This window comes from Physeter macrocephalus, chromosome 7, assembly GCF_002837175.3.
Source record: "Physeter macrocephalus isolate SW-GA chromosome 7, ASM283717v5, whole genome shotgun sequence".
NCBI classification, from domain to species: Eukaryota; Metazoa; Chordata; class Mammalia; order Artiodactyla; family Physeteridae; genus Physeter; species Physeter macrocephalus.
The window spans coordinates 86,692,088-86,700,574 of record NC_041220.1 but is presented as its reverse complement, the minus strand read 5'-3'; positions in this window follow the sequence as shown (position 1 = coordinate 86,700,574).

Here is an 8,487-nt window from a genome sequence, read left to right as displayed (position 1 = left end):
TAAATATTTAAACAAAACCATCTAATTCCAAAATATGTGAAGCTGACCACTGTCTTCATGGCTACAATTAGCTTTCAGAAGAAATTATTTGTTTTCTCCTTTTTGACTGGACATTTCAATAAAAATAAAATGGCAAAAACTCCAATTTGTAGAACAACTGGTCCCTTAGAGCAGTATATTCAAAATTATTAATGCAAAAGTATATTCATGTCTTGTTTACCTCAGAATTTGTAAAATAAAGAAAACAATGTGAATCAAGGAATATTAAAGACCACTGAAGTCTTTTCTTAAGTGAACCCACACTAAATACCTTTAAATCATTTACGATTTCTAAATATTTATGTCTTTACCACTATCTAAAATTGGATAGGAATTTTATGGTAAAAAATACAAAATTAGTCAAAAACATATAAGAATAATTACTAAACTAAAAATCTGAAAACTTAGATCCTGAACAATCATGTAATGCTAGATGTTTTTGGCACTGTGGAAAGAAATGACCATAAATCTCTATTTTCTTTTCACAAACTAAAGAGGGTTAATTAAATTATATGAGTAAGCTCCTTCCAGATCTAAAGTTGTACATCTGGTTTCATTAACACATTAACTCTTTCAGAGATAGTAAATCTTCCATTTTATTTTCATTATATATTTCTTGCATTATCATATAAGAAAGAAAACTGGCCAAATTGCTGCTGAATATCAAACAACTCATTATTAACAATGTGAATATCTATGCGTTTTATTTTTCCAGTTTTACATATCTAAAAAATAAAGATCATTTATACTAAGAAAAATTATTCAATATTTTTTCTTACTGAATTACTATATTTTACATTTATATCTTTGTGTAGAAAGTCTTGATTCTTCTTTTAAATAAATAAATGTGCAATTGCCAACAAAATTCTCAAAGACACAATTGATTTCACAGATGATCATAAAAAGGCTAGAGGAAGCTAATAATGCAAAAAGGGACTACCTGATAGAACACTTTCATTGAATGTGCTCATATGAGACAATTCTTGATGAAAATGTAGTGGAAGAGATGACTACCATTGCATTCAACAAGCAGAGCTAGTGTATCTGAAATTCAAACTTTCTCAAATATGTTCCTATGTTATTTTCTGGACTTTTGGAACTGTCATTTTAACTATCTGAGTGTATACATATGATTTTCTTGATCATTATACCAATAGTTAACTTTGTGTTGTAACAACTCAGTTCAATATGTGGTGGCTTAAAACCACAATCATTTATTCAGATCCATGGTAGGTGAACCTGCAGTTTGGGCTAAGTCTATTTGTATAAGTTTTTCACTGGTCTTGCAAGATTCACACAAAAATCTGTAGTCAGCTGTCAGCTGTCAGCGTGGCTGGCAGCCAGTTGGTCTAGAGGATTCTCTCCTTGGATATTTTATTTCTGCTCTATGTGATCTCTCAGTCTCCTGTAGGTTAGCCCAGATTTATGCAAATGGTGGTGAGATTCACCACAACAGCAAGAGTGGAAATGGCAAAGCCTCCTGAGGTCTAGGCTTACACTTATTACATCAGTTCTCTTGAATTCCACAGTTCAGAGGAAGTCACCAAGACAGCCCAGATCCAAGAGACATAGAAATAAACCACATCATTGATTAAAAGAACTACAAATAGTGTAGTCATTTTTTTCCCCCACTTACTATACTGTTGATAAATTCACTTATCAGCAAACTCATATATGTTGAACAAGTTTTAGGTTAAACTCCAGACTCATCAAAAAAAAAAAAAAAGGGGGGGGGAGAGGACTGAAATCAATAAAATTAGAAATGAAAAAGGAGAGACTACAACTAACACCACAGAAGTATAAAAGATGATAAGAGACTACTACAAGCAAATATATGCCAATAAAATGGACAACCTGAAAAAAATGGACAAATTATTAGCAAAGTACAACCTTCCAAGATTGAGCCAGGAAGAATTAGAAAATATAAACAGACCAATCACAGGTAATGAAATAGAAACTGTAATTAAAAATCTCCTAACAAGAAAGGGAACGGTAAGCTGGGACTTAGTGGGAGAGTGGCGTGAAATTTCTGCTCTATGTGATCTCTCAGTCTCCTGTAGGTTAGCCCAGATTTATGCAAATGGTGGTGAGATTCACCACAACAGCAAGAGTGGAAATGGCAAAGCCTCCTGAGGTCTAGGCTTACACTTATTACATCAGTTCTCTTGAATTCCACAGTTCAGAGGAAGTCACCAAGACAGCCCAGATCCAAGAGACATAGAAATAAACCACATCATTGATTAAAAGAACTACAAATAGTGTAGTCATTTTTTTCCCCCACTTACTATACTGTTGATAAATTCACTTATCAGCAAACTCATATATGTTGAACAAGTTTTAGGTTAAACTCCAGACTCATCAAAAAAAAAAAAAAAGGGGGGGGGAGAGGACTGAAATCAATAAAATTAGAAATGAAAAAGGAGAGACTACAACTAACACCACAGAAGTATAAAAGATGATAAGAGACTACTACAAGCAAATATATGCCAATAAAATGGACAACCTGAAAAAAATGGACAAATTATTAGCAAAGTACAACCTTCCAAGATTGAGCCAGGAAGAATTAGAAAATATAAACAGACCAATCACAGGTAATGAAATAGAAACTGTAATTAAAATCTTCCAACAAACAAAAGTCCAGGACCAGATGGCTTTACAGGTGAATTCTATCAAATATTTAGAGAACAGTTAAAACCTATCTTTCTCAAACTCTTCCAAAAATTTGTGCTGGGAGGAATACTCCCAAACTCATCTATGAGGGCACTATCACCCTGATACCAAAACCAGACAAAGATATCACAAAAAAATAAAATTATAGACCAATATCACTGATGAACATAGATGCAAAAATCCTCAACAAAATACTAGCAAACAGAATCCAACAGCACATTAAAAGGATCATACACCATGATCAAGTGGGATTTATCCCACGGATGCAAAGATTCTCAATATATGCAAAACAATCAAGGTGATACACCATATTAACAAATTAAAGGATAAAAACCATATGATCATCTCAATAGATGCAGAAAAATCTTTTGATAGAATTCAACACCTATTTATGAGAAAAACTCTCCAGAAAGTGGGCATAGAGGGAACCTACCTCAACATAATAAAGGCCATATATGACAAACCCACAGCAAACATCATTCTCAATGGTGAAAAACTGCAAACATTTCCTCTAAGATCAGGAACAAGACAACGAGGTCCACTCTTGCCACTCTTATTCAACATAGTTTTGGAAGTCCTAGTCATGGCATTCATAGAAGAAAAATAAATAAAATGAATACAAATTGGAAAAGAAGAAGTAAAACTGTCACTGTTTGCAGATAATCCTAAAAATGTCACCAGAAAAATACTAGAGCTAATCAATGAATTTGGTAAAGTTACAGGATATAAAATTAATGCACAGAAATCTCTTGCATTCCTACACACTAACAACAAAAGATCAGAAAGAGAAATCAAGGAAACAATCCCACTTACCATCGCAACAAAAGAATAAAATACCTAGGAATAAACTTACCTACGGAGGCAAAAGACCTGTACTCAGAAAACTATAAAACACTGATGAAAGAAATCAAAGATAACATAAACAGATGGAGAGATATACCATGTTCCTGGATTGGAAGAATAAATATTGTGAAATGTGAAAATGACTATACTACCCAAAGCAATCAATAGGTTCAACACAATCCCTATCAAATTATCAATGGCATTTTTCACAGAACTAGAACAAGAAATTTTACAATTTGTATGGAAACACAAAAGACACCAAATACCCAAAGCAATCTTGAGGAAAAACAACGGAGCTGGAGGAATCAAACTCCCTGAATTCAGACTATACTACAAAGCTACAGTAATCAAGACAGTATGGTACTGACACAAAAACAGAAACATAGATCAATGGAACAGGAGAGAAAGCCCAGAGATAAATCCAAACACATATGGTTACCTTATCTTTGACAAAGGAGGCAAGAATATATAATGGAGAAAAGACAGCCTCTTCAATAAGTGGTGATGAGAAAATGGACAGCTACATGTAAAAGGATGAAATAAGAACACACCCTAACACCATACACAAAAATAAGCTCAAAATTGACTAAAGACCTATATGTAAGGCCAGACACTATAAAACTCTTAGAGGAAAACATAGGCAGAACACTCTATGACATAAATCACAGCAAGATCTTTTTTGACCCACCTCCTAGAGTAAGGGAAATATAAACAAAAATAAACAAATGGGACCTAATGAAACTTAAAAGCTTTTTCACAGCAAAGGAAACCATAAACAAGACCAAAAGACCACCCTCAGAATGGGAGAAAATATTTGCAAATGAAGCAACTGACAAAGGATTATCTCCAAAATATACAAGCAGCACATGTAGCTCAATATCAAAAAAAAAAAAAAACAAACAACCCAGTCCAAATATGGGAAGAACATCTAAATAGACATTTCTCCAAAGACATACAGATGGCCAATAAATTCATGAAAAGATGCTCAGCATCACTAATCCTTAGAGATATGCAAATCAAAACCACAATGAGGTATCACCTCACACCGCTCAGAATAGACATCATCAAAAATATCTACAAATGATAAATGCTGGAGAGGGTGTGGAGAAAGGTGAATCCTCCTGCACTGTTGGTGGGAATGTAAATTGATACAGCCACTATGGAGAACAGTATGGAGTTTCCTTAAAAAGTAAAAATAGAACTACCATATGACCCAGCAATCACACTACTGGACATATATCCTGAGAAAACCATAATTCAAAAAACATTGTACCACAATGTTCACTGTAGCACTATTTACAATAGCCAGGACATGGAAGCAACCTAAATGTCTATACACAGATGACTGGATAATGAAGATGAGGCACATATATACAATGGAATATTACTCAGCCATAAAAAGAAACGAAATTGAGTTATTTGTAGTGAGGTGGATGGACCTAGAATCTGTCATACCGAGTGAAGTAAGTCAGAAAGAGAAAAACAAATACCATATGTTAACGCATATATATGGAGTTTTTAAAAGTCTACTGATGAACCTAGTGGCAGGGCAGGAATAAAGATGCAGACGTAGAGAACAGACTCGAGGGCACAGGGGGAAGGGGAACCTGGGATGAAGTGAGAGAGTAGCACTGACGTATATACACTACCAAATGTAAAATGGATGGCTAGTGGGAAGCTGCTCCATAGCACAGGGAGATCACCTCAGTGCTTTGTGATGACCTAGAGGGATGGGATAGGGACGGTGGGAAGGAGGCTCAAGAGGGAGGGGATATGGGGATATATGTATACATATAGCTGATTCACTTTGTTGTATAGCAGAAACTAATACACCATTGTAAAGCATATATACTTCAATAAAAATGTGAAAAAATAATCAGTTGCATTTTCATACACTATAAATAAACTATCAGAAGGAAATTTAAGAAAGAATGCCATATATAATTTCTTCAAGAAAGAATACTTAGAAATAAATTTAACTGAGATTAAAGATGTGTACACTGAAAACTATGACAGTGATGAAAGAAATTGAAAAGTATACAAATAAATGGAAAGATATTCCATGTTCATGGAATATTAGAAGAATATTGTTGAAATGTTCATACTACCCAAAGCAATCTACAGATTCAATACAAGCCCTATAAAAATTTCAATATCATTTTTCACAGAAATAGACATAAGCATGGAACCAGAAAGACTCCAAATAGGGAAATATTGATAAAGAACAAATCTGAGACATCATACTTCCTGATATCAAACTATATTACAAAGATATTGTTATCAAAAGAGTATGGCATTGGCATAAAAACTGACATAGATCAATTGAACAGAATACAGAGCCCAGAAATAAACCTATGTGTATATGGTCACTTAATTTATAGTCAAGGGGTCAAGAATATACACTGGGGAAAGAACAGTGTCTTCAATAAATGTTGTTTGTAAAACTGTACAGCCACATGCAAAAAATGAAACTGAAACCCTATTTTGCACCATACACAAAAATCAACTCAAAATGGATTAAAGACTTACATATAAGACCTGAAACCATAAAACTCCTAGTAGAAATACAGGCAGTAATCTCCGTGGACTCACTGTTGATGATCAGTTTTTAGATTTGACAGCAAAAGCAAAGGCAACAAAAGTAAAAATAAACAATTGGAACTACATCAAGTTGAAAAGCTCTGCACAGCAAAGAAACCATCAATAAAATGAAAAGGTCACCTACTGAAAGAAAAGAGATATTTGCAAATCATATCTGATAAGGGGTTAATATCCAATATAGTTAAATAACTCACACAACTCAATAGGAGAAAAACAAACCATCCAATTAAAAGATGGGCAGAGGGCTTCCCTGGTGGCTCAGTGGTTGCGCGTCCACCTGCCGATGCAGGGGAACCGGGTTCGCGCCCCGGTCTGGGAGGATCCCACATGCCGCGGAGCGGCTGGTGGGCCATGGCTGCTGAGCCTGCGCGTTAGGAGCCTGTGCTCCGCAACGGGAGAGGCCGCGACAGGGGGAGGCCTGCATACCACAAAAAAAAAAAAAAAAAAAAAAAAAGATGGGCAGAGGATCTGAATAGACATTTTTCCAAAGAAGACATATAAATGACCAACAGGTATATAAAAAGTGCTCAACATTACAAAGTGTAGGACGCTAGCTCTGCTTTTAGTTTTAACACCTCTAGATATTAATGAACTTTAGCTCATATTAGAGCTATAATTTTAGAAAATGACTTTAAGTGGGGCTGCTATTTAAACTCAATGTTGCTGTAAAATTTTTCTGGGAATCGAAAGATCTTCTTTAATATAGTCATCAGAAAATTATAAACAGAAAAATGATCTCTAATATAGTCATCAGATAATTATAAACAGAAAAATAATCAACATAGTGCTAAAAAAATAAACATAGAATATCTTTTTTACATAACTAGAAATTACTATGCTCAAAGAATGTTTGAAATATATGGCACAATTTGTAAGAAATTGAAAAGAGATGGTGTTTGGCTAAGGAGAATCAGAGACCATTTCTTCAACAATTGATTGCCCCATAATACATCACAGTGTGGAGTGGGCTTTTGATGATTTGAATACAAGTCAGTCAGTGTAGTCTTTATAAATTAATATTTTCACCACTTAGCAGAAATTTAATTTTGAAAATCAAAATTTATATTGACTTTTTAGATTAACCAAGTACCAAAGGAACAGAGACACTGTATATGACATTCAATACAGAGTTGAAAAGTTAACTGAACTGGCACATAACATTTCCAATACCAGATAAACATAATACTGAATTATTCTGATGTTCATGGGCTTCTCTCCATAAAATGACTTATTTTTTTAATTTGACCAGGTGAAATAAAAAACATCAAGATACAAGTAGCCAATATATGATTTTTCTTTTGAGACAAAAATTCTGTACTAAAAGTACAGAATTCCCAATTCATCAAGGAAGGTATTAAACCCTGATTGATTACAATGCAACTGTTATTGGGACTGAATATGTTAACAAGGAAAATACGTTATATCAAGTCACTGAGAAATTGAAATAGTCATGATTGTAATAGTTTTCTTTAGGGAGTTCTTACCATGGGCTAAGTACTATGCTAAGTACTTTACATGATACTAGCTAACATACTACATAGTCACTACTTGTCAGATTCTGTGCTAATTACTTTTTCTTCATAAAAACAGTAGGCAAAATTCTAATGTCCCCAAGATTTCCTGTCTTGCTTTACATAATCATTTCACTTGAGTTTGGTTGGGATGTGTGAATATGATGGGATATCACTACCATGATTAAGTTACAGTATAAGGCAAAGATAAAGGAATTTTGCAGCTATAATTGAGGATCAAAATCTTTTGGAGTAGAAAGGGAAATTTTTCTGAGTTGGCCTACTTAATCAGGTGAAAACTCTTAAAAGATGAGCAGGGCCATTTCTGAAGAGAAATTATCTTGCTGGCCTTGAAGAAGTAAGCTGCTATATTATGAAAGGGCCTGTGTGAGTATCCCCAAACTAAGAGCTAGAAAAAAAACAGATGTCAGTCCTATAACCATAAGAAGATGAATTCTGCCAACAACTACATGAGCTTGGAAGAGGACCACAAATTTCAGAAAGAAATAGGTTGGGTAACACCTGTATTGTAGCCTTATGAGACCCTGAGTGGAGGGCCCAGGTAGCCATGTCCAAACTCCTGACCCCCAGACTCTGAGATAATGAGCGGATATTGTTTTAAGCCACTAAGTATGTGTTGATGCAGTATCAATTGAAAATGAATATAACCATCTTGTTTAACCTTTATAAATGTGCCTTAGCTTGTTCAGGCTGCTATAACAGAATGCCATACACTGGTTGGCTTTTCAACAACAGAAATTTATTTCTCATATTTCAAGGCTGGGAAGTCCAAGATCAAGACACTGGCAAATTCAGTGTCTGG